General features: G+C 35.4%; 1 pseudogene; it reads right to left on the bottom strand.

The window, feature by feature from the left end:
- Positions 1–14,945: 14,945 nt before the first annotated feature.
- Positions 14,946–15,688, bottom strand: LOC103263794 (annotated as a pseudogene).
- Positions 15,689–25,179: the final 9,491 nt, after the last annotated feature.

Genomic DNA, 25,179 nt, shown 5'->3' with positions numbered 1-25,179 from the left:
AGACTTTTTAGATCTAAAGCAATATGAGCACAGTTGAATAATACTCATATATAAACATATATAACTTTTTATTCATTGAATGTTTAAAAAATTCCCCTCTCTTCAGTCTTCTTTTATTTTAATTGAACATTTTGGATAAAACTTCAAAAATATTTTACCATCTCATGTTGCAGTGCAGATAATCAGAGTATTCCAAACTCCTCCCACTCATCCCTTATATTACTGCCATTCATTTTCCTTACTCATGTGCTGTTAGCATTACACTTTTTAAAAATTTATTTTTAGAATTAGGGATAAAAAGTTTTAATTTTTTTCACAGATGTTTTCATTGACAATCTTTCTTTCTATATATATATATTAAAGTTTCTCATTTATATTATTTTCTTCTTCCCAAGAGTTTAAACATTTCTTTAGTGGCAGGTCAAGTGACAATGAATTGTCTCATTTTTTGTTTATTTGAGAACAAGCTTATTTCTCTTCATTGTGAAGAATAATTATATTAGATATAAAATTACAGATGTTATTTTTCTTTCAAAACTTTAAATATTTTACTAAAGTTTCTTCTAGATTGAATGCCTTCTAATAAAAAGTATACTGTCATTCTTACTTTCTTTCTCTTTAGATATGGTGCCTCCCTCATATCAACCCTAAATTTTTAAAATATATATTTCTTTCTCATTGGTTTTCTGAATTTAAATATGATGAACTGTTAAAAACTAAATTGTATTTCTCTAAAATTCAATATGTTGAAGTTCAAACTCTCAACATGATGGCATTTGGAGATTGAACCTTTGGGAGAGTTATGTAACCTCGTTAATCTACTGGACTTTATGATTAAAGAAATAAATTTTCAATCATCATGATTAAAAATAAGCGAATGACTTAGCTGGGAAAAAAGTAAGATTGATTTCAAAATTACAGAAAGCAGTATTCAAGTAATTTATAGACTTCTCAGGAAAACCCTGACCCATGTAGCCTTCAAAAAGTCACAGTTGTTGACAAGTAAAAAGGTAATGGACAGATGCTTCAAAACATGAATGAACTGGTAGAATAGAAAAATCTTTGATAAGATAGAGTGTTTGTAAGTATTAATTTCAAAATCTATGCAATTATATGATGACTAAAAATAAAGAAACGAGAAATTAAAAAGTCATAGTACCATGCAAATGGTGACTACTAATTTGTTTTAAATATAGAGTTAATATTAAACATCCATAGATATCATAGAGGACAGAATATAAATGCTAAAAACATAAATGATATATAAATAATAACTTATTTAATAAGCAAAGAATTGAGGAAAGATTTATAGATCACAATTAAAGCCCATAGGCTTCATAATAGGAGTTACTTATTTGTTTCACAAAATATATACTCTACTTCAATGCTATCTATATGTTTTTAAAAAGGTTTATGTATCTATTTACAGTGTCATTTGTTTATCTATCCATGAATTTTATAATGAATCCATCTTATATATGCAGATAAAGATTTTGGTAAACATGCTCAGCCAATATTAATGATGTTTATGAATGGCAGGATTTGTATTTTTTATACATTATTCTGATTGGTGTTTGTAAACTCCATTATTTGAATGTGTCTTTTGTTTTTTTACAAAAGTAAGACTTTTTAAAAATAAAGCCTGAAAACAAAAGATTTTTAAAATGTATTGACAATGACTAAGTCTATCTAGCAAAGATAGAAAATTATTTTCTTCTTTACTTTCTTTATTCATTTATATCTGTATAAATATGTGCTTATCATAAATACTACAATAAGATACTTAAACAAAAAACTAAACAGTAATCTGTTCTCACTTCTTCAAATACTTGGCTCTTATCAAATCTGAGGTACTTTATATTAAAATCCATGTCAATTTCCCATGTATGATAACTACATTTTAAGAATTAGGAAACATCGTTACTTAGTAGCAATGAGGTAGTCCAGTGAGTCTGTCACCTGGGAGTTGGCATATCTTTCTATAACCCCAAATCAGACCATGTAAGTGATTATTACTGAATCTAAACATAAAGATGGATTTTTCTCTCTCATGAGGTGTAAGCAGCACCATTTTTTAATATGAAGGAAAGCAATATCCTGTTTACTGACATATTTTCTCCCTTTATAATTATAAATTATAGAAATCAATTTTATTTTTATTTTATCACTTTACCTGCTTAAATATGTTTCTAGCAACCACTTTCAATTATTATGGTCACAACAACTTAAACAATTGAATTCAAAGTGAAAAGGAAAATGCTCATTAACACACTATTTCATTAATCAATTAAATGCAGAGAGTTTTGCTGAAAATAAAGGCATAATACAGGGGAATAAAAATCAGGAATGAAAATTTCTATACCATTGATGAAATTCATTGTGAATTAGAACCTTAGAAAGATTAAAAAGGTATTTTAAATAGTGAACAGTGACATTCAGAGCTATCTCATTCTTTTTAAATCCAATTCTTAACAGCCTGTAGCAGCATTTCAGAAGCACTACGATTCCTGCCAATAACTTTTCTCCAAAAAATAATTTCAGTCAGCATTATCACTCAATGTAACCAACAGAAACCAGAAATCCACTTCAAATGTCCTTCAAACAGCTAGAAAGTGAATTCAAGGGGATACCAAATGTAAAACTCAGATGAGGCTTGACTTTGATACTTACTTGGTCTGATAGAGTAATTTTGTCTCTATATAGATCTCACTGTATCAGAAAAAGGAGGAGGAAAGGAAGCTGTAATGTGTCACCTTATCTAAATAAGGTACCTGTCATTTCTGGAATTATGCTTAAACTATGATAGATGTTCTTACTCAACAAAAGAATCTCCTTTCTCCCTAGAAAACAGGTTTTTAAAAAGAAAAAGAGGTATAAGTAAGCTATATTTTCTTGCTGTAGATGCTGTGAACAATGGAAACCTTGGTCTTGATTACAGACAGCACAAAATTTTGAGGACAAGATAAAAATGTCCCTCAGTGGACTGAACAGGGAGCAATTCTTTTAATGTGTTCCTTTAGCTTATAATTGTTTTGTTTGGTTTTTCTCGCATGTGCTGCTTTTAAAAATCTCACAATGTACATTTCTGTTTATTTGGAGTACTTTTTTTTTGCCTTCATGATGGAATTTGGAGTTTTTATTTCTTTTTTACAAAAAAAAATATGCTAAACAAGTTATAAAAGTATAATCCTTTCTCCTGGCCAAAGCTGGAAAAAAGTGAATATATTCTTGTTAAACAATAGATAAACAGTAAGGGGAGAGCTTTTTAATTTTATTTGGTTTCCTCTTATTTCTGGTAACAGCACCTTATTCACAGTGTAAACTACTTAAAGGATCATTGCCTTCACCACATTTTCTTTTAAAGTGAGGTCGCAGGACAAGTGACCCACCATTTGTCAACCTGAATTCCTTAATTCTTGTCTCTATCATGGTTGAATATAGACAATACTGAACAGGGAGGCAGTTACTTCCCTGAATTTTCAAAACTGAACATGAATCGGGACAGGGGAGTTGGTAGAGAATGTGAGCACATAGTTGTTGGTAGTCAAGTTCTCCATTTTTTTTTCCAAGCAAGGTTAAGACAGATCTCTTTTGCTTACAACTAGATGCCTCAAGACTAATGCATGTAGGACTGAATGTGTATCACTTTAGTGCCATCACACACTCAAAAAATTAACAGTGGAACCATTGTAAGTCAGGGAATGTGTGCACTGAAAATTTAATTAGCAAAAAAGCAAATATAATCTACAGCTATGCACTAATAATATGGCTTCTACTAGGATTTTGGTCTTAGCATTTTAATACTCTGTACTTCAGCTGAAATGCTTAATCTCTGTATATCATGTAATATGATATAGAAAAACTTATATGTAAAAATACTTTTTCCATTAAACTGTAGCTTCACACTATTGTAGGCTAGTTGTGATTGTTCTTACCTTCCTTTTTTTTTCAATAGCCAAACAAGATATTTCGGTTACCCCTTACACATCATGCTCTCAGTGGCTTGAGAGATGCATAATACAATCTCAGTTCTATTTCTGCTTGCAACCACCCTAATTATACTATTCTTTATTTCTTCTATTCTGTCTTCTTTTATATCTTCTCTTTATTTCTTTACCTATGCTGTTTCCTGTTCTTTATTCTTTTTCTTCCTCTTCCTTCTTCCTCTCTCTGCCCCCCTCCCCTCTCCTCTTCATCTCTTTGTTTCTTTTTCCCCTTGTCTCTTTATAACTTTTCTCATCTTTTTCATACATTTAAATAGGCAGAGGGTAATGTTAGCTGCTGAAAAGAACATAAACAAAAATGTACTCAATTTACATAACATACTCACACATTCTTTGTAATGGTTTCTTCTATTCTTTCTCCCATCTCTCTTACACAAACACACTCATACACAAATACATGAATATATTTTAGCAGAAACTTATGTTCAATGCACAGCATGTTAAACCTAAACATGACCTAAAACATGCTAAAAAGAAAAATTTAAAGACAGAGCTCAAGACCACATTAGGAATTATATATATATATATATATCAACAGTGTAAAACCCAAAATGTCTGCCATTCAATCAAAATTGTCAATCTTCAAAGAAGCAAATATATATAACCATGATAAAAAATCACGATACTGAAATAACAGACAAAATAATTTATAGACACAGTGATATAGATTTTAAATGTTTGAAATAAACTCTCAACACTAGATGAGAATTTTTTAAAATTTAGCTTTACAGAAAAAGTGGTTAGTAAACCTAATGATAAAACTGTTCAAAATAAAATAAAGAAGAAGAAGACTGAAAAAAATGAACAAATTATGTGGGGCTATGAATAACTTCAAAAGCTTAATATATTCAAGATTTATTCCCTGAATGAAAGAGGTGTGCCAAAAAAAATTTGAAGAGATAATACTCTCAATTTTTCAGTTTTGGTAAAAACCATAAACTTATACGTCCAATAAGATGAATAAACCTCAAACACAAGACATATTTAAAAAAAAAAAAACTACACCAAGGCACATTGCAAACAATTGCTTAAGTGCAGTGGGGGTAAAAGGGGGACAATATTAAACACAGCCACAGGACAAATACTTATTATTCACAAAAATATTTTTCAGACATATATTACTGAAAGGCTTGCACTATAGGAAATGTAAAAAATATCAATGACCCCTAAAAGTTTCCTCATGCCTCCTTGTAATCCCTCCCTCTCACCTCTCCCTGTCTATGCCCCTCCTGCCCATCCCCAGGTAGACTGCTGGTCTCCCTTTGGTCGCCAGAGATTTAGTGTGCATTTTCCAAAGTTTCATCTAAATAGAACCATACAGTATGCACGCCTTTGTGGCTGACTTCCTTCACCCAGCATGGTTACTTGCTGATCCCTCCAGGTTTCTGCATATATCCTCAGTTCATTCCTTGTTATTGCTGGGTAGTGTTTCATGGTGTGGACATGTTGGAACTCATTTGTTTATGATCATTATTAATAATTATCTACACTCTAAAATACTCAAGAAGTAAAAAAACAGGAGGTATCATACTTCCAGACTTCATACTTTACTATAAGCTTACAGTAATCAAAAGAGCCTGGTATTGGTACAAGAACAGGCATATAGACCAATGGAACAGGATAGAGATTCTGGAAACAAAGCCTCAGTTTCTCAACCAGCTCATCTTTGACAAAACCTCCAGCTACAACCACTGGAGAGAGGAGAACATATTCAGTAAATGGTGCTGGGAAAACTGGCTGACCACATGCAGAAGATTGAAGCAGGATCCCTACCTATCACCATACACAAAAATTAACACTAAATGGGTCAAAGACCTAAACGTAAAGCCTCAAACTGTGAGAATCTTAGAAAACACAGGAGACACCCTTATGGAAATTGGAACTGATTGTGTTTATTTTGGTTTTTTCTCTCTTTTACATTGTCATTCTGGCTAAGGGTCCATTAATCTTGTTAATTCTTTCAAAGAAACAACTTTTTGTTTTGTTGATGTTTTCTATGATATTTTAATCTTCTATGTCCCATATTTGGGCTCTTATTTTTGTGATTTGGATTCTTCTTCTAAAGTTGGGATTTTGGTTGTCTTCTCTTTCCAGCTCCCTTAGGTGATTTGTTAGACTCTCTACTTGTGATATGTGCCCATAGAGATATAAATTCCCCTCTTAGAACTCATTTCATGGTGTACCAGAGGTTTTGGTAAGATGTTTCTTCATTTTCATTTTTTTTCCAGGAATCTTTTAATTTCTGCTTTGATTTCAGAGTTGACCCAGTAGTTGTTCAGCATCATGCTATTTAGTGTCCATGTCCTTGTGGTTTTGGGGAAATGTTGTTGGTGTTGATATTTCTTTTTATTCCACTGTGGTCTGAGAATGTGCATGGCAAGATTTCAACCTTATGGAATTTGTTTATGCTTGATTTATGGCCAAGAATGTGATCGATTTTGGAGTACGTTCCATGTGGTGATGAGTAGAATGTATATTCTGTGGTTTTTGGGTGGAATAATCTGTAGCTATCTATTAAGTCCATTTGGTCGAGTGCCAAGTTTAGGTTCAGGAACAGCATGTTGGTTTTTTACCTTGATGTTCTATCTAGGGCTGTCAGTGGGGTATTCAAGTCCCCTACTATAATAGTGTTAGAGTCAATATCTTTTTTTTAGTTTATTTAGTAGTTGCTTTATAAATGCTGGTTGTTCCTGTGTTGGGTGCATATATGTTTAGGATAGATATTTCTTGTTGGTGGATTGAACCTTTTATTATTATGCAGTGTCCTTTTGCATCTTTTAAAATTTTTGATAGCTTAAAGGTTGTTTTGTCTGATATTAAGATTGTGACTCCTGCCTTCTTTTGTGATCTGTTCTCCTGGAAACTCATTTTCCATCCTTTGTGAGTCTGTATACATCCCTTGTGGTAAGATGAGTTCTCTGGATGCAGCAAATAATTGGGCCACAGTTTCTTATCCAGTTTGCCATTCTGTGTCTTTTCAGTGGTACACTTAGTCCATTCACATGCAGGCTGATTATTGAAATGTGCTTGTTTATCCCTGTCATGAGATTCTTATAAGTTTTTTCTTTGTTTGCTTTTTTCTTATGGCCTTGGGATTAAGGTATGTGTGTGTTTTCAAGTTTCTTGTTGCACTGTATTCTCTGCTAATTCTGTGCTCTGCTATTCTCTTGGGAAGTGTGTGGTAATTCTTTTTTTTTCTTTCTTCGTGTTCAATACCTTTTTAAGTGTCCCCTGTAGAACTGATCTGGAAGCTGCATAATCTCTCAGGGATTGAATGTCTGGGAAATATTTTAATTCTCTATCACTGATGAAGCTGAGCTTAGCTGGATAGGAAATTATTGGTTGAAATTGTTTTTCTTTGAGAACTTTGAATATAGGGCTCCAGTCTCTTCTTGCTTGTAGTGTTTCTGCCAATAGGTCTACTGCTATTCTGATTGGTTTTCCCTGGTACGTAGTCTGACCTTTCTGTCTTGCTGCCTGTAGGGTTTTTTTTCTTTTATGGTTACTTTGTGTAGGCAAATTACTATGTGTCTAGGAGTTGGTCTTCTTATTTGATGTATTGTCGGGTTTCTGTATCTCTTGTGCTTGACTAGTCACATCTCTGTTGAGATGGGGAAGGTTTTCTTGGATGACTTCCTGGATTACTTGCTCCAAGTTGTTCTCCATGTCCCTTTCTTTTTCTGTGATACCAATCAGGCATAGGTTCAGCCTCTTGATATAACTGCATGTCTCTTGTAAACTTTGTTCTTTCTTTCTGAGTCTTCTTTCTATGTTTTACAGATCGGGCTAATTCCATGTTCTGTACTTCAAGTTCTGAGATTCTTTTCAGGTAGATTAATTCTGCTTATGCTTGTCATCTTGTTCTTTACTTCCTGGATGAAATTTTTTATTGCCAAAATCTCGATTACAAGTTCTTTCAGTGTTGCATCTTGTCTTTCTTGTGTTCTGTTCACTCTTTCCATCCATTCCCTAATCCCTGTCATATTCTGGGGACAGTCTTTGATGACTTCCATTGTTTGACCACTAAGGTCTGATTTTTCAGGAATTTTGTCTTTGGTACACACTTGAAATTGCCTGAGGCATTCCTTTGGTATTTCCTCATTTGTGACAGATCTCTTGTTTTTCTCTTTAGTTCTGTTATTCAGTGTCAGTGGAAGACTCTTTGCCCTCTGTTGTTTGCTTAGTCCTCTGTTTTCCCTGATCCAGGCTCTGTATTTGTTCTATTTTGAAATACCATGGTGGATGGGAAGCTTTGCTGTGTCTTATAGTTTTTGAAATTCCAATAAAGTAGGGAATAGGGAGCTAGAGATCAGAGACTACTTGCAAATTACAATGTTCACATGTGATATATATTCCCTGAGACCCACTCCCCAGCACCACTTTATATGACAATGCAAAGCAGAAACCAATGCAAAAGCAATTGAACACATACACACTCACCCCAAAACAAACTAGAATAACAACAAAGTGAAACAAAACACAACAACATAAAAACCAAGAAAACTAAACACACACACACAGGCCTAGCACAAAGTGAATAGAGAAGAAAAACAGAAAGACTGGACGAAAATGAAAAATAAAAATAAAAGGGATTCACGCCGAACCCTCACACATATATTGACATACACCTTATACTATAAAAAATGAATATTAAAAAAACCCAGAAGAACAAAAGATCAAAAACTACCACCACCAACAAAATCAAAAGATGAACATGCAATCATTCATACACACACATACAGAAGACGACAAATAGAAGAAGAAAGAAACAGAAAAAGAAAAGAAAAATATTAGGGGGGATGCAGTTCAAACCCTCACATACACATTAATGCACAATGGAAAAATATTTTTAAAAATAGATGAACTAACAAATAGTCAAAAAAAATTTTCAATTAAAAAAATAATAGAAAATTTTTAAAAATCCTCTCTTGTTGCAGACTCTGTAATTGTTCCTCTAATCAGGTGTCTCCTGCAGAGCTACCTCTTCACTCTCTCCTCAGGGAATGAAGCAAGGAAGGAGAAGGGACAGTGGAAGTGGGTGGGACTGCAGTCCTCCCCTCCCACTCTCGTATGGTCAGGGGGATCTCCTCCCATGGTGAGGTATGGGATTGTCTCTTTCCTGGGTATGTACTCTCACAGGGGATGCCCCAGCCAGGCCTATCCTGGAATGTAGTTATCCTATTGCAACTGATGTCCAGGCTCCATCTGGGTTTATCCCTCTCAGTCATGGCCCAGCTGTGTGGGTCTGAGGTTCAGAGGATTGCTGGGGAGGAGGGTATTTGGGTCAGTCCCGAATTCACCACTGATCTCTTTGGAGTTCTTCCTCATCCTTTTCTGACCACACCATTTGTCCCTCAGCTGAATCAGGGTAGGGGGTGGGGTGCATGGAACCAACACTCATCAGGTCCCTCTGAAATTTGTGCTTTCATGATATTCCTTCTGAGCCATGATCAGTCCCTGAGTAGTTGAGCTGCCAGTCACAGAGATCAGTTCTCTTTCTCCATGGTGAGCAAGTTGGAGCACCTTCCTGCCCCACCTTCAAGATGGTGGTGGGGTGCCTCTTTTGTCCTCTTCCATGGGAGCTTCCCTCTGTAATCCCTCCACAGCCCCTGTCAGAGCCCTGCCAGGTGCTGAAATGGTGAGGCAAAGTCAGGAGCCAGCAGTCTCTCTCCTGCTTCAATGGTGAGGGAGAGCCTTGGACAATAGTTTCTCCCTGCTGCTTTTTCAAAGGAAAACTTCTGTCCATTTTTAAAAAGCAATGGTGTTCAGCTTCTGTGACCTGGGAAGAGCTGGGGTGAAGTAGAGAAGCTGCAGTACTAGCTGTTGCACCAGGGGTCTGGCCACCATCTTACGAGCCCCACTTAGACTCTCCCAGCATTTTCTTCTCAGGGAGGGCTTATTGATTAAAAAAAGAAAGAAAGAAAGAAAGAAAGAAAGAAAGAAAGAAAGAAAGAAAGAAAAGAAAGAAAATGTTGCTCAGCTTCTGTGTCCTAGGAATCTCTAGGGTCCAAGTCCAGTCACTGGCACCAGCCGCTGCACCAGGAGGGCCCTGGCCACTAGCTCCCTAGCCCTCACTCAGCCGGGCATTTGCATGCCCACTCGCTCACCAGCATGTACACACAATTTTCCATACACTCACTCACTCACACGGGGACTCTCATAGTTCTACTGGCTCAGCCACCATCTTCCTGATTCCCCTCAAGAAGCTGATTTTAAATATTAGTGCTGTGCATGAACATATTGGGACCCAGAGGAAAATGGAAATTGTTAATACTGGTCTTATATTTACTTAAAATGTGGTTATTTTGTTAAATATTGACTGTTATATTAATTTTCATTTTAAAAAACATGACATTAAAATATTATTTGTCTTCATATTGAGGTATTTTGGGTACCTCTTTTTATTTTGTCTTCAAGTGTCTTATGCATTTTACCTGGTCTGTCCCCTGTTAAACACACAAATAAATGAAAAGTAAAAATATGAAAAAACTATATTTCATGCAAACGTGAATAATAAAAAAAAGCTAGAGTGGTTGTATATTACATTAACCTAACTAGATTTTAGAATAAGGACTATTAGCAGAGATAAAGAAAAGCATTTCACCTAACCCCAGTAAGAATGGGTACCATTGATATGACAAACAACAACAGATGCTGGAGAGGATGGGGAGAAAAAGGAATGCTTCTACACTGCTGGTGGGAATGCAAACTGGAAGACAGTGTGGCAATTTCTGAAAGAACTAGAAACTGACCTTCCATATGACTCAGCAAGTCCCCTATTGGGAATATACCCAGAGGAACCCAAATCATTCTACAAAAAAGATACCTGCACACACATGTTTGTTGTAGCTCTATTCACAATAGCAAAAACATGGAACCAACCATGTTGCCACCAAAGTTGGACTGGATAAAAAAAATGTGGTACATATACACAATGGAATATTATGCAGCTATAAAGAAGGACAAACACATGGACTTGGATGAATTTAGAGTTGATCATTCTCAGTGATCTATCACAGAACAAAGAACAGAGTACCATACGTTTTCCCTCATAAGTGGACCTTGAACAATTAAAATACTATAAGAAAGGGATTGGAAGTAGTGGGAAACTGTCAGGGAGAGGGAGTGGGATTGGCATTTGAGGGAAACTGCTAGGGGAAGGAGAGGCACATCTCATCAACAAGGGTGCCTGCATAATCAATGTTTGTATTCCTATCCCTGAACTGTACCCCACATCTTTATAATAAAAAAGAAAATTATTTCAAAATAATATAGATGTCAATTCAACTGGAGAACAAAGCAATCTTTAATGTTTATGCACTTAATTAGAAAGCTTCAGAATATGAAACAATTGATTAAACTTAGGGAGAAAAAGATTATTTCATCTTTATAACTGGAGATCAGAAAATCAGTATGGAATAGAAGAATTGGTAAACATTAGCAAGAAATTTTCCTTAGTTGATATTTACACAACATTCCATTCAAAAACAGAATAGCATACTCTACACATGTTCATGAAACATTTTCTAAATTTTGTTCCTTAAAACTAGTCACAGTATATTTAAAAGGTTGAAGTCATACCAACTATATTCTCTGTTCCCAGTAGAATTAAATTACAAATTAATAATGGGAAAGCATCTGGTAAATATTAGCAAATTCCAAGTATTAAGACACTAGCATACATTAACATAACCCATGGACCAAAGAAGAAATCAAAATAACATTAGAAAGTACTTATATTAAAATAATATAAAATAATGCATCAAAATTAAAATAATTACTCTTAAAATGTAATAAAACTAATTACTTAAAAAGAGACAGGACACAAATGATCAGCATCAAGAATGAGAAATGTGACATTACTACAGATTCTCCAGATAGTAAAAGGATAAAAAGGGAATATTATAAAAATATTGTGTCAATTTATATACCAACTTATGTGAAAGGCATAAGCTACTATAGCTCACACAGAAGAAATAGGTTATCTGAACAACACAAATAGAATTTCTAATGGTTTAAATTACAAATTTCTTTCTGCAATAAAAACTCCAACCCAAATGACTTCACTGGAGAATTATTTCAAATATTTAACAAAGCAGTCATACCAAATCTACACAATTCATTCAGAATTTTTAGGAATAATAATATATTTTATTAACTCAATATGTCTAAAATATTTTTATTTTAATGTGTAATAAATGCAAAAATTGTTAAACAAATCCTTTTGTATGTGTGACTACCATATTGTTCAGCATAAGTCTAAATAATTTGTAAACAATTCATAACTATGCTTCTAACATGTCATTTTTTAATTTAAAAAATCACACACACATTTGTCATATTTAAATAACTAAGTGTTGAGAGGCAGTACAGACTAATGTTTAAGAACCTAGAGTCTCAAGCTACATTGTCTGGTTTTTCTAATCCCACCTTCAGAGTTTACTAGCTGATAATCTTAAATCTTGATTTGCTTTTTGTAAAATAAAGATTAATAATAATACCTAATATGGATTAAAGTTTTAAATGTAAGACCTGATACTACAAAAATCCTAGAAGAAAACTTAGAAAATGCTCTTCTGGACATTAGCCTAGACAAAGAATTTAAGATGAAGACCCCAAAAGCCATTGCAAAAAATAAAATAAAATAAAATAAGAAGAAGAAAAAGAAATAGACAAATGGGTCATAATTAAACTTAAAAAAAATCTGCATAGCAAAATAGTCAAAAGAGTGAATAGAAAACCTATTAAATGGGAGAAAATATTTGCAAATTATGCCTCTGGCAAATTCCAGCTAATATCCAGAATTTACAAGTAACTCAAACAACTCAATATGAAAAAATAAATAACCCCATCAAAAAGTAGGCAAAAGACATGAATAGACACTTCTCAAAAGAAAACACAAAAGTGGCAACAAACATATGGAAAAATGCTCAATATCGCTAATCATTAGAGAAATGCAAATTAAAACAATAAAATATCCTCTCACACCAGTCAAAAAGTCAGAATCACCATTATTAGAAAATCAAAAAACAGATAGTGTGGTTGTGGAGAAAAGGAAACACTCATTCACTTCTGGTGGGATTGTAAACTAGTTCAACCTCTGTGGAAAATGTATGGAGATTTCTCAAAGAACTAAAAATTTAATTACCATGTGATTCAACAATCCCATACCAGGGATCTACTCAAATAAAAAGAAATCAATATATCAGAATGATATCTGTACTTGTATGTTCATTGCGGCACTATTCACAATAGCAAAATTATGGAACCAACCTAAGTGCCCACCAACGATTGACTGGATAAAGAAAATGTGGTATAGATACACTATGGAATACTACATAGTCAGAAAAAGGAATAAAATAATGTCCTTTCAGCAACATGGATGGAGCCAGATATCATCATCCTAAGTGAATTGACTCAGAAACAAAACCAAGCACCTTGGCTTCTCACTTATATGCAGGAGTTAAATGGTCACAAAGATGAAACGTATAAACTGGGACACTAATAGGAGGGGGCTATAGTTCAGGAATTACCTGTGGGATGCAATGTTCACCATCTGGAGAATGAACCACCTGAGACTCAGTCCCCACCACTACACAATGTGTCCATGTTACAAACACATGTATCCCTGAATCTAAAATAAAAATAGAAAAAATAATAATAGCTCCTAATTCATAGATTGTCATGTGAGTTAAACAAGTTGAATTTATAGGCCTTAAGATTAATACTTGTTTTGCAATTAGCTTATATTAGTAAAGGTTATTATATTGATTTCTGAATAAAATGTACTTCTTTCCAGAGACTCTTTTTTTTTCCATCGTCAGTATTTATTGAACATGTTGTACTAAGTGCAATAGAACACACAGAAGACATTGTCCCTGCTCTAGAGGAATATCTATTCTAAAGGGGAAAAAATTACCTCTTTTAAAATGGCATATTTGTTTGGAATTTTCTGCAAAGGACTGAGAAAATATTCTGTAGAGTGACCTTTGGTAATAACTTGGAGACTAGAGGAAGAGAAAAGGGAAGGATTTTTTTTTTTTTTTTTTTTGAGTTGGAGTCTCAGTCTGTCGCCCAGACTGGAGTGCAGTGGCCGCTCCCAGCCACTGCAGCCTAGACCTGCTGGGAAGGGAAGGATTTTAAAGGCAAACAATGACAGATCATTCAGGATAGGTAGGGTTTCAAGGGAGATAAACACATTCTCATCAACTAAAGACAGATTTGCTGTGGCAAATGGGATGAGGGAAATATTCTGTGGGATACAAGCAAAGGAAGTGAGTATCTTAAACGTTGAGTGGTGCCAGGAAGATCATGTGATGGTTTCCCAAGTACATAGGCACCAACTAGGCATGGTTGGTGACAAGACAGAAAGCTAAAAAAGGGAGGTATACTTGTGCACCCAAAAAATAAACTATCAAAATGGAAGGCGGGCTATAAAAATATCAAGAAATTCTTAAAAACCAAAAGTGATTTGGAAGCACAAAACTTACAGTTACTGCTGCCCAGTGCATGAGGGCCAAGAACATTGTGGCTTCCTAAGTTATGGATGCCACACAGCAAAACTTTAAATGGAACATAAAACTTTTTCAATCAATCTCCCTCATCTTCCAGAAGAATAATAGCTCACTTTTTTCAGGGTGGGGAGGAGAGGAGGGGAACATGAGATATGGTTGGAAATAGTAGTTATATTAATATTTTTGTTGTTATGATAAACATTGTATTAAAATTTGGTAAAATTTCATTACCTGCCAATAATGAATAAGGAATAAATTTCAAAAAATGTGCAAATTTTTAATAACAATTTAAATAAAAGTTTTTAAATAATTTTTAATAACAAATATGTCATCAATCATAAACAACAAAAAATTTGTGGAACAACATGAATGACCAATGGTCTACTGTGTAAATTTAGAATGAAGCAGACAAAAGTTGGAATGCCAGTCAATCTTCCCCTTCTTCTGCTTCAGCTTCATCTCCTTGGGTATCCGATGTCTATAATCTCACGTTGCCCCTCAGTAATTGCATTATTAGCCTGCTTTCTTTCTCTGGCTCCTAAGTTCATCAATGGCTTCCTAAAGCTGTCTTTGCAAGAAAGCAGGCTTTCTCTGGGGAGTTCAGAGTCCCGTACCAGGAACACAGAGAAGTTAGGGGCCAGACTCAACCTTATAGGACATGTTGGTTGCATTTCCTTTTTGCTGATTTCCAAAGCTTCTTGGTATGCTTGTTGTGGCTGATCCACAGTCCCTTTCTTGTCATCACCAGTAGCCAACTCAATCAAGTAACCACAGCAATCTCCTATCATTTTCAAGTAGAAGCCTGTGCTCTCTATTTGGGAAGCACTGGGGATCAAGAACTTTTCCAAAAGAGGCAGTATGTCATTGCAGATATCTCTGAGCTCAGTTTCTGTTTTCTGTCTGCATTCTCAGGGCATCTGCCGTTTTTTCTAAGTACCCTCTGTCTTTTGCTAATACTTGAAATGACCCTCCAAGATGGCCTACGGGCTCCCACCATATTTTTATTACAACTAAGAAAAGACTCCTCTCCACATTGGATAACTCAACTACTTGCTCAGGTACAGACTTCTTGCAGGCTTCCAAGTCATCCTATTGCTTAGTCTGTTCAACCAGTTAGGCCTTCTGAACCAGCTCATTTTTATTCATGATTAGATGTTCTGTGTCCAGAGTGGGTGGTGACAGACAGACGGGGACTCAGCAGTCTCTGGGCGGTAGTGGCAGCGGCAAGGCTGAAACTCTGTCCTTGGATATCGCTGCTCCAGGACTCATTAATACAACCAACCTAAACAAAGAGCCCTCAAAAACTAATTTAACAACCACAACCAAAAGTTTGTTCAAACATTATGTAAGAAGAAAAGAAATTGAAATACATAGTGCGTAATGCATATTTGTTATACATTCTCAGTTTGTTTTAGTCCTTTAAAAAATTCCAAAGTAGGCCAGGCTCAGTGGCTCAGCCTGTAATCCCAGCACTTTGGGAGGCCGAGGCAAGTGGATTGTCTGAGCCTGCAAGTTCGAGACCCACCTCGGCAACTTGGCAAGACCTCATCTCTACAATAAATTAAAAATTAGCCAGGTGTGGTAGCGTGCGCCTGAAGTTCCGGCTACTTGGAAGCCAGAACTGAGGTGGAAGCATCGCTGGAGCCCAGCGGGTCGGGGCTGCGGTGGCCGGGAGCGTGCCACTGTCCTACAGTCTGGGTGATGGAAAGAGACTCTAACTCAAAAAAAAAAAAAAAAAAAAAAAGATTCCAAAGTATAGTCTATTTATACATTTATATATTTCTTTTATTCTTCTTGTTTCTTCACTGTTTTGGGGGAATATTGAAAGAGGTTGTATGAATAACCTGTTATTCCCATCTTAGTACAGAAAATTCTAACAAAACAGGTTCTTGAAAGTTCAAAGAATAATTCAGCCACATAGTGTTTGAATTTTTTGGCTCCAGGAAGAATGACACCATAGACAGTGTATTCATTCTGTGCTGACATAATTCTCATTTGTATGTAATTAGAGGGTTTGTTTTATTTCAAAGACTAGGCTCTGTATATTTTAATATATTTAAAACCTTCATGGGCTATCACAGAGAAGAGATGGATAGGAATGAGAAAAAAATTTCCTTATCTTTGTTGTTGACATTTTAAGTGTTCTGAGTTTTGTGGCTTTTAGAATATGACATTTTGATGTTCACTTACCTATTTGAAGTGGTAATTAGAAAATTGGAAGTAGTATCAAATCGTGTTATTTAACTTTAATTATAATCCTCCTTGTCTCAACTGATAAGTTATTAGACTAAAATATTCCTTAAAATACAAAATGGAAAATACTTATTTCTCTAATCTGCTCTTTGTATTCCCAACTTGTCAACTTTGGAGTGGTAGAATTATTTGTAAGACTGTCAATTGAGTTAGGGATGTAGAATGACTAGGGAAATTAAACTTGGGGTACATGACAGCTAAGACGAGCAACTCTGGAAAAAAAAATTGATTTTAATTAATATTTTCTGCAAAGTAACTGTGTAAGAAAAACATTGAACTTAACAGAAAGATTAATTCTCTACCTGATTATAATTCACATTAATTTAAAAAATAAGGACAATTGCCGACAATCAGGATGAAGATTAAAGATAGGCTCAGAGTGGTGTTAATAGTTACATCAAATGAATTAAGACTAAAAAAGTGACAGGGTTTCTGCAAAAAAATGGAAAGAAAACCTAAGGTTACTTTGCTGAAATTTCACTGTCTTCATCTCTTCTCCCCCAGCACTAAATAATTATCTACTCTGTAAAATTTCAGATCATCTCTGAAACTCGCAGCAGCGAATGCTGAGTTGGTAAATGGCACTTTATAGTTGGAAATCAAGCCTATTTTATAAATGAATAAACCTGATTTCATTCATTTATTTACTCTCTAGAGGAGGCATCACAAACAAAGTTTTCAAGAATTGCATTAAGAAAACTTGTTAGTAATTGTTAGGATCTAGAATACTATCTACTATATGTTATACAAAGTGTCAAAAATTAATGCATATCAATGGGGAGGAAAAAATGAACATGAAAAGTTCTGGTTAAATAAAAAAAATTATATTTTCATACCTGTACAACTTTATATAGTAATTATAATCTTTTAAAAAGTTATGTTCTCGGTCCTGCTATCTAGGAGCTACACACGTCTTTCTTTCAGCCTCCATTGTCCTGTGACCTGCAGGTGTGACTTGTCCAGATAATCTCATCTCAGAAGAAATCTCAGAGAAGGAGAAGAAAGAAGAAGAAATGACTGGTTCTCAGGGGCTGTTGACATTCAGGGATGTGACCATAGAATTCTCTCCAGAGCAGTGGGAATGCCCAAACCCCGCTCAGCGGATTTTGTACAGAAACGTGATGTTAGAGAACCACAAATATCTGGTTTCCCTGGATGAGGAGAATTTCAACACACAATTCCTACTTCATATTATGGATTTTGAATGTTTTCTGGGAGTTTCTGCTTTGCACAAGCCTTGCTGTCACTAAGCCAGACCTGATCTATTGTCTTGAGCCAAGATAAGAGCCCTGGAATGTGAAGAGACACAGCACAATAGCCAATCTTCCAACATCCACAAATATTTAAGTTTTTTGCATAGCTTGGCCAGTGTGACAAAGGCTGCAATGAACATGATGGTGTAGATGCTTCTCTGAGGGTTGGTGTCCTACTGTGGCACCCAGGCTGGAGTACAGTGGCTTGCTCATGGCCATCACAGCCTTGACCTGAGGGGCTCAGGCAATCCTTCTACTTTTCCTCCTAAGCAGCTGGAATCACAGGCGAGTGCCACCACTCCTGGCTAATCAGAAGCTTGTAATTTAATGTACGTTCTGCTTTGGATAGATACCCAGAAGTAGGATTGCTGAGTCATGGGTTGGGGTGTCATTCTATCTTCCAGGCTGGAGTACATTGGCACAATTATGGCTCACCACAACCTCAACCCCTCAGCCTCAGCTATGAATTCTCATAACAATGAAGGTGTTTTGCTAGAAGAGAGCACAGAAGAGTCACTCACAAAGGTGACATATGCAAGATATGGTTTTAAGAATTTACACTTAGGGATAGATTGGAATCATGTGAATGAGTGTAAAGAACAAAGAGGATGTTATTTTGTACATGATGATTACAACTGTAACAAATATGGGAAGGTCTTTTATCAGCGCTCCAAACTTATTACCTGCCAGAGTATCTATATTCCAGCAATTGTTTACAAATATAATGAATTTAGCAAAACGTTTAACCATTCCCCAAAAGATAGTCAGTATCATAAATTTAATGTTAGAGGAAATTCACACAGTTGTCACATATGTGGAAAAGTGTTTCATAAGTCAGCAAATCTAGAGAGTCATAAAAGTCATAAATCCATACTGGAGAGGAACCATACAAATGTGAAGAATGTAGGAAAGCCTTTCGCTCTCGTAAGGGATTTGCTGGACATAAGACCATCCTTACTGGAGAGAAACCCTACAAATGTGAAGAATGTGGGAAAGCCTTTCACTTTCATGCAAAACTTGCTAGACATAGGAGGATCCATAATGGAGAGAAATTCTACATATGTGAAGAATGTCACAAAACCCTACAGATGTATAAAATTGTGACGAAGCATTTAGCTTTCATTCAGTTCTTGCTCGACATACAAAGATTCATACTGGAGAGAAACCCTACATATGTCGAGAATATGGCAAAGCCTATCACTCTCATTCAGGACTTTATGGACATAGGAGGATCCATATTGAAGAGAAACCCTACAAATGTAAAGAATGTGACAAAACCTTTTACTCTCATTCAGGACTTAATGGACATAGGAGTATCCAAACTAGAGAGAAACCCTACAAATGTGAATAATGTGGCAAAACCTTTGCAGATTACTCAAACTGAACTATATACCAAAAAATTCATATTAGAGAGAATCCCTACAAATGTGAAGAATGTGGTAAAGCCTTCTGCTCTCATTCACAACCTGCTGCACAGAGAAGGATCCATACTGGAGAGAAACCTTACAAATGTAAAGAATGTGGCAAAGTTTTTCATTTGTATTCATCATTTGCTGGACATAGGAGGATTCACACAAGAGAGAAACCATAGAAACATGAATGATGTGGCAATGCCTTTTGCTTTCATTCAGAACTTGCTGGACATACATGGATCTATATTGGAGAGAAATCTTACAAATGTGAAGAATTTGAGGAAAGTCTTCAATCAGTACTTGCATCTTATTCCACATCAGAGAATCCATACTGGAGAGAAGCCTTTCAAAAATAAAGAACGTGGGATACCTTTCACCATTGCTCCTACTCTTCTCAACATGATGGAATGCATACATGATAAATTCACTATACCTTTAATGACTATGGAAGTACATTTATCAATATATAAGCCATAGAGAACCCATGAAGAAAAGCTTGACAGGTGTAAAACATAGTATATTGTCTTTACTTATATCATAGATCTTTAGAATGTAGAAATGTAAACATTGTCTAAATTCTTTGTATCTAAAACTTTGACATTAGAAAAATTGCATTGGAGGAAAACTCTACAAATTTATCAAATGTGGAATGACTTTTGTTCAAGATATGTACCTTAGATAAGACCATGATGTTCATGCTGAAATCTTTAAAGATACAATATATAGCTGGGCTCGGTGGCTCAACCTGTAATCCCGTGCCTTTGGGAGGCTGAGGTGAGTGGATTGCCTGAGCCCACGGGTTCGAGACCCGCCTGGGCAGCGAGACCTCATCTCTACAATAAATCAAAAAATCAGCCGGGCATGGTAACACGCGCCTGTAATTCCGGCTACTCGGAAGGCTGAGGCGGAAGGATCGCCAGAGCCCAGCAGGTGGAGGCTGCGGTGGCCGGGAGCGGCCACTGCACTCCAGTCTGGGCAACCTAGTGAGACTCCAACTCAAAAAAAAAAAAAAAGATACAATATATGTGAAAACATATTAAATCAACAGTTACATTTAAATAAACATCATAGGACTTAAAAAGCACTATGGAACTAATACTTTCAGTGAGTACTCTAAATTAGACTGCTGATTATAGGGAATGAGTCAAAGTCAAAACAATTACATAAGTTATCTGCTTACATGTTGAATAGGATGTTGTTTTTTTAAAGAGAGTCATAGGATGGGCTCCGTGGCTCAGCCTGTAATCCCAGCACTTTGGGAGGCTGAGGTCAGTGGACTGTCTGAGCCTGTACACTTGAGAATAGCCCCAACAACTCAGTGAGACCTCATCTCTACAATAAATCAAAAGAATTAGCCAGGCATCATATCATGGGCCTGTAGTTCTTGGCTACTTGCAAGACTGAGGCAGAAGGATCACCAGAGCCCAGCAGGTCGATGCTGGGCTGGCCGTGAGCATGCAATTCCATTCCAGCCTGGTTGACAGAGTGATACTCTGACTCAAACAAAAAAAAAAGGGGGGGGGGAGCATAAATATATTCTATGTATACCTTTGATTTTGCATTTACAGTATTTGAGGATTTTTTTGAAAAGCAAATAGTGATGTAACTGCAGCCTCAAATAACTTGATGCTGTGTCTTCATTTTTTAAAAAGCTATGTACTCATTTTGATTCTCTCAGAAAAATTTATAGGGTTACACATTCAAATTTTTGTATAAAATTTCAGGGAACTCCATCTATTCATAGACTCCAGGTTGAAAAATTTTTTTTTTATTCAAATGAAGTGAATGTGTGTTATGTCTTCATTAGGGAATTTGAATAAGCCCAATTCTCTGAAGACAGAATGTTGTGACTATATAAAGCTAAATTCATTGCAATCTGCATTTTATGATATTTCTGTTGATATATAATAGAGTAGTTAATATGCCAAAGTTTCTAAGACCTTTTGTGAGAGAGAAAATATTTGGACTCATAAAAGTCCAGTTTCTAACCATTCTTATAATCTGCTTTAATTTAGTGGAGTCAAGACAAAATAACCATATGACAGATTTTTAATGGATAGATTCATTTTAGTCTGATATGTACATTATTTTACTTTAAGTCATTTGCATAAAACTATCTGATATATCATTGGGAGGGCAGTACTATTGCTAGTATAAGGTCTGCTACTCAGGAATTTCATAAATTTTTATAGAGAACTATGTGGTTCTTTTTGCCTCACATTGAAGTACTATTGGCCATAAGAGAATCTGTGCTAATAAAAAGTAATACATTTATCTGGATCTTCTATAGGATTCAGAAATTCTATTAAATGTATCATAATAAAAAGTGAAGTTTTAAAATTAGTTATAATTTTAAATGTAGCCTAATTTAGACAATCTCGTGTGATGTAGATTTTCTCCACTGGACTCTCAATTCTAGTCTCATAATTCTCTTTGTTAGTGGCCTGCAGCCAACATATAATCTTGGGATAATCACAGCAATTACACCTGTGACACTTACAACATTAGGCAGAGCTAAATAGTATAATTTTTACAGTTCATCCTTGGTGCCATGCTGCTTTCCCATATCCCTTGCAGCAACCTTTTCTTCTATGTGTTTCACAACACTGTAGCTTCCTCATCCTTATTCCTAATTCTTTTTCTGGGCAGCCCAAAAGATCTCCTCTGAACCCAATGCTAAACGTCTCTATCTAGATGGACATGGAGAAGTGACTTCAACTCTTTTACAATCAGTTGGCTCCTTTGCACAAAGAGTTATATATTGCCAGGTTGTTAAGAAGACAAAATGAGATACTATATGGAAGACAGTGTCTTGTATAAATGAACCTGTGTCAATTAATAAAACCTATTGTAATTAGAAATCATATAGGGTTTTTTTTTAATGGAAGCCTGGTAAGATCAAAGAGATGAAGTTTCAGAGAGAAATGAGTGACATCACATTGCAGATGTACACTACACTACAAATAACTGACACTATAGATATATTGCTGTTAAGACTTTTCACCATGTCCTTCACACACCTTATTTGGCACATTTTTTAAAAAACCTGTTCCAGCGATAGGTGTAGAAAAATAAAGGATAAAATATTTACAAAAAGTGCTTCTGAAATATATTAATTTTTGGACGGTTTTCTCAAGCCCAAATTACTTTCTTGACATATCCATTTCCAGTGTTCAAAGTGCATGCCTTGAGAAATGAGAAAATTGCATTTTACAAAAATTTCAACTTATAAAAAAACACAATAAAATGACACATATTTAACATGTTGCATTAGGTTTTCAGAACCAACTTTTCAAAGAAGAAAAGGAGAGAAAACTTAAAATTATATTAAAATCTATAGTAATTTATCAATTTCACACCATTGTAATTGTAACCAACTCTTATGCTCACTGACCATGCCTGTATAAATGTTGCTTTTGAAAATTAACATTCTTCCCACCAACAGTGTATAAACATTCACCTTTCACTGCCTCTGTGCCAACCTCTATTGTGTTTTAATTTTTAAATAGTGGCCATTGTGACTGGTAGAAGATAGTATTTCACTGTGATTTTAATTTACATTGTCCTCATGATAGTGATGTTGAGTATCTTTTCATATATATGTTGGTCATTTGTATATCTTCTTTTGAGAGATGTCTACTCATGTTGTCTGCCCACTTTTTAATGGGGTTATTATTGTTTTGTTTTTTTTTACTTGCTTATTTATGGAAAACAGTATGTTGGAGAGTTCTTAAAGAATTAAAAGTAGATCTACCACTTGAATCAGCAATCCCACAACTTGGCATCTACCCAAGGAAAAAGAAGTCATTATACAAAGAAGACACCTGCTTTTGTGTGTTTATCACAGCACAATTCACAATTGTAAAGATGTGGAATCAACCTAAATGTCCATCAATTGGTCAGAGGATAAAAAAAATATGCTATGTATACAAATATATATGTATATATACACATATATATGTTTTACACAAATATATCTATAATATATTTATGCATACACACACCATAGGATACTATTCAGGCATAAAAAAGAATAAAATAATGTATTTAGCAACTTGTATGGAACTGGAGGCCATCATCCTAAGCGAAATAACTCCAAATACAGAAAAACAAATACTTCATGCTCTCATTTATTACTGAGAGCATGAAATCTAAGTTGTGGATCTGCAAAGACATGGAATGGACATTAGAGACTCCAAAGGAGTAGTATAGGAAGTGGGAAAGAATGAAAAATCTCATAAATGACCATGAATAACCAAAACAATCCATAGCAAAAGAGACAAACAGGAGATATCACACTTTTAGAAATCAAACTTTACTATAAGTTTACAGTAATCAAAACAGCTTGGTATTGGTACAAGAACAGGACAAGGACCAATGGAACAGAACAGAGATTCTGAAAGCAAAGCCTCAAATTCTCAACCAACTCATCTTTGACAAAGTCTCCAACAAAAACCACTGGGGAGAGGAGAACCTATTCAGTAAATGATGCTGGGAAAACTGACTGACCACATACAAAAGAATGAAACAGGAACCCTACCTATCACCATACATAAAAATTGACTCTAAATGGATCAAAAACCTAAACGTAAAACCTCAAACTATAAGAATCTGAGAAAATGCAAGAGACACCCTTATGGAAATTGGAACTGACACTCAATTCCTATTCAGAACCCTAAATGACTTAAGAAATAAGATAGACAAGTGGGACCTCATCAAACTAATGAGCATCTGCAAAGCAAAAGAAACTATGAAGAGAGCAGGGAGACAGCCCATAGAATGGGAAAAGATATCTGCCAACTATATATCTGACAAAGCCCTAACATCTAGGATCTACAAGGAACTCAAATGCACCAAAAGGAAAAAACCAACAGCCCCATTAAAAAGTGGGCAAAAGACATGAATAGACACTTCTCAAAAGAAGATATTCAGGAAGCCAACAGACACATGGAAAAATGCTCAGCCTCACTCATCATCAGATAAATGCAAATCAAAACTTCATTGATATACTACCTAACTCCAGTGAGAACGGCCATCATTAATAAAACAAACAACAACAGATGCTGGCAAGGATGCGGAGAAAAAGGAGTGCTTCTACATTGCTGGTGGGAATACAAACTACTGTAACCTCTCTGGAAAATAGTGTGGCGATTTCTGAAAGAACCAGAAATTGACCTTCCATATGACCCAGCAAGTCTCCTATTGTGAATATACCTGGAGGAACTCAGATCATTCCACAAAAAAAGATACCTGCACACGTATGTTTGTTGCAGCTCTATTCACAACAGAAAAAACATGGAACCAACCATGTTGCCCATCGAAGCTGAACTGGATAAAAAAAAATGTGGTACATATACACAATGGAATATTATGCAGCCATAAAGAAGGACAAACGTATGGACTTTGCAGCAACTTGTATGGATTTAGAGTCGATCATACTCAGTGATCTATCACAGAAACAAAGAACAGAGTACCATATGTTCTCACTCATAAGCAGACCTTGAACAATTACCATAATACTATAAGAAAGTGATTGGCAGTAGTGGGAAACTGTCAGGGGAGGGGGAGAGGGATTGGCAGTTGAGGGAAACTGCTAGTGGAGGGAGGGGCATATCTCATCAACAAGGTTATCTGCATAATCAATGTTTGTATACCTAAACCTGAATTGTACCCCACATCTTTATAATAAAAAATAAAAGAAAAATCATTTATCTGGTACAACGTGCATTATTGGAGGTGATGG

This window comes from Carlito syrichta, unplaced genomic scaffold (assembly GCF_000164805.1).
Source record: "Carlito syrichta isolate Samal-C Ts95f unplaced genomic scaffold, Tarsius_syrichta-2.0.1 Scaffold305263, whole genome shotgun sequence".
NCBI lineage: Eukaryota > Metazoa > Chordata > Mammalia > Primates > Tarsiidae > Carlito > Carlito syrichta.
This window is presented reverse-complemented; position numbering and strand designations above follow the sequence as displayed.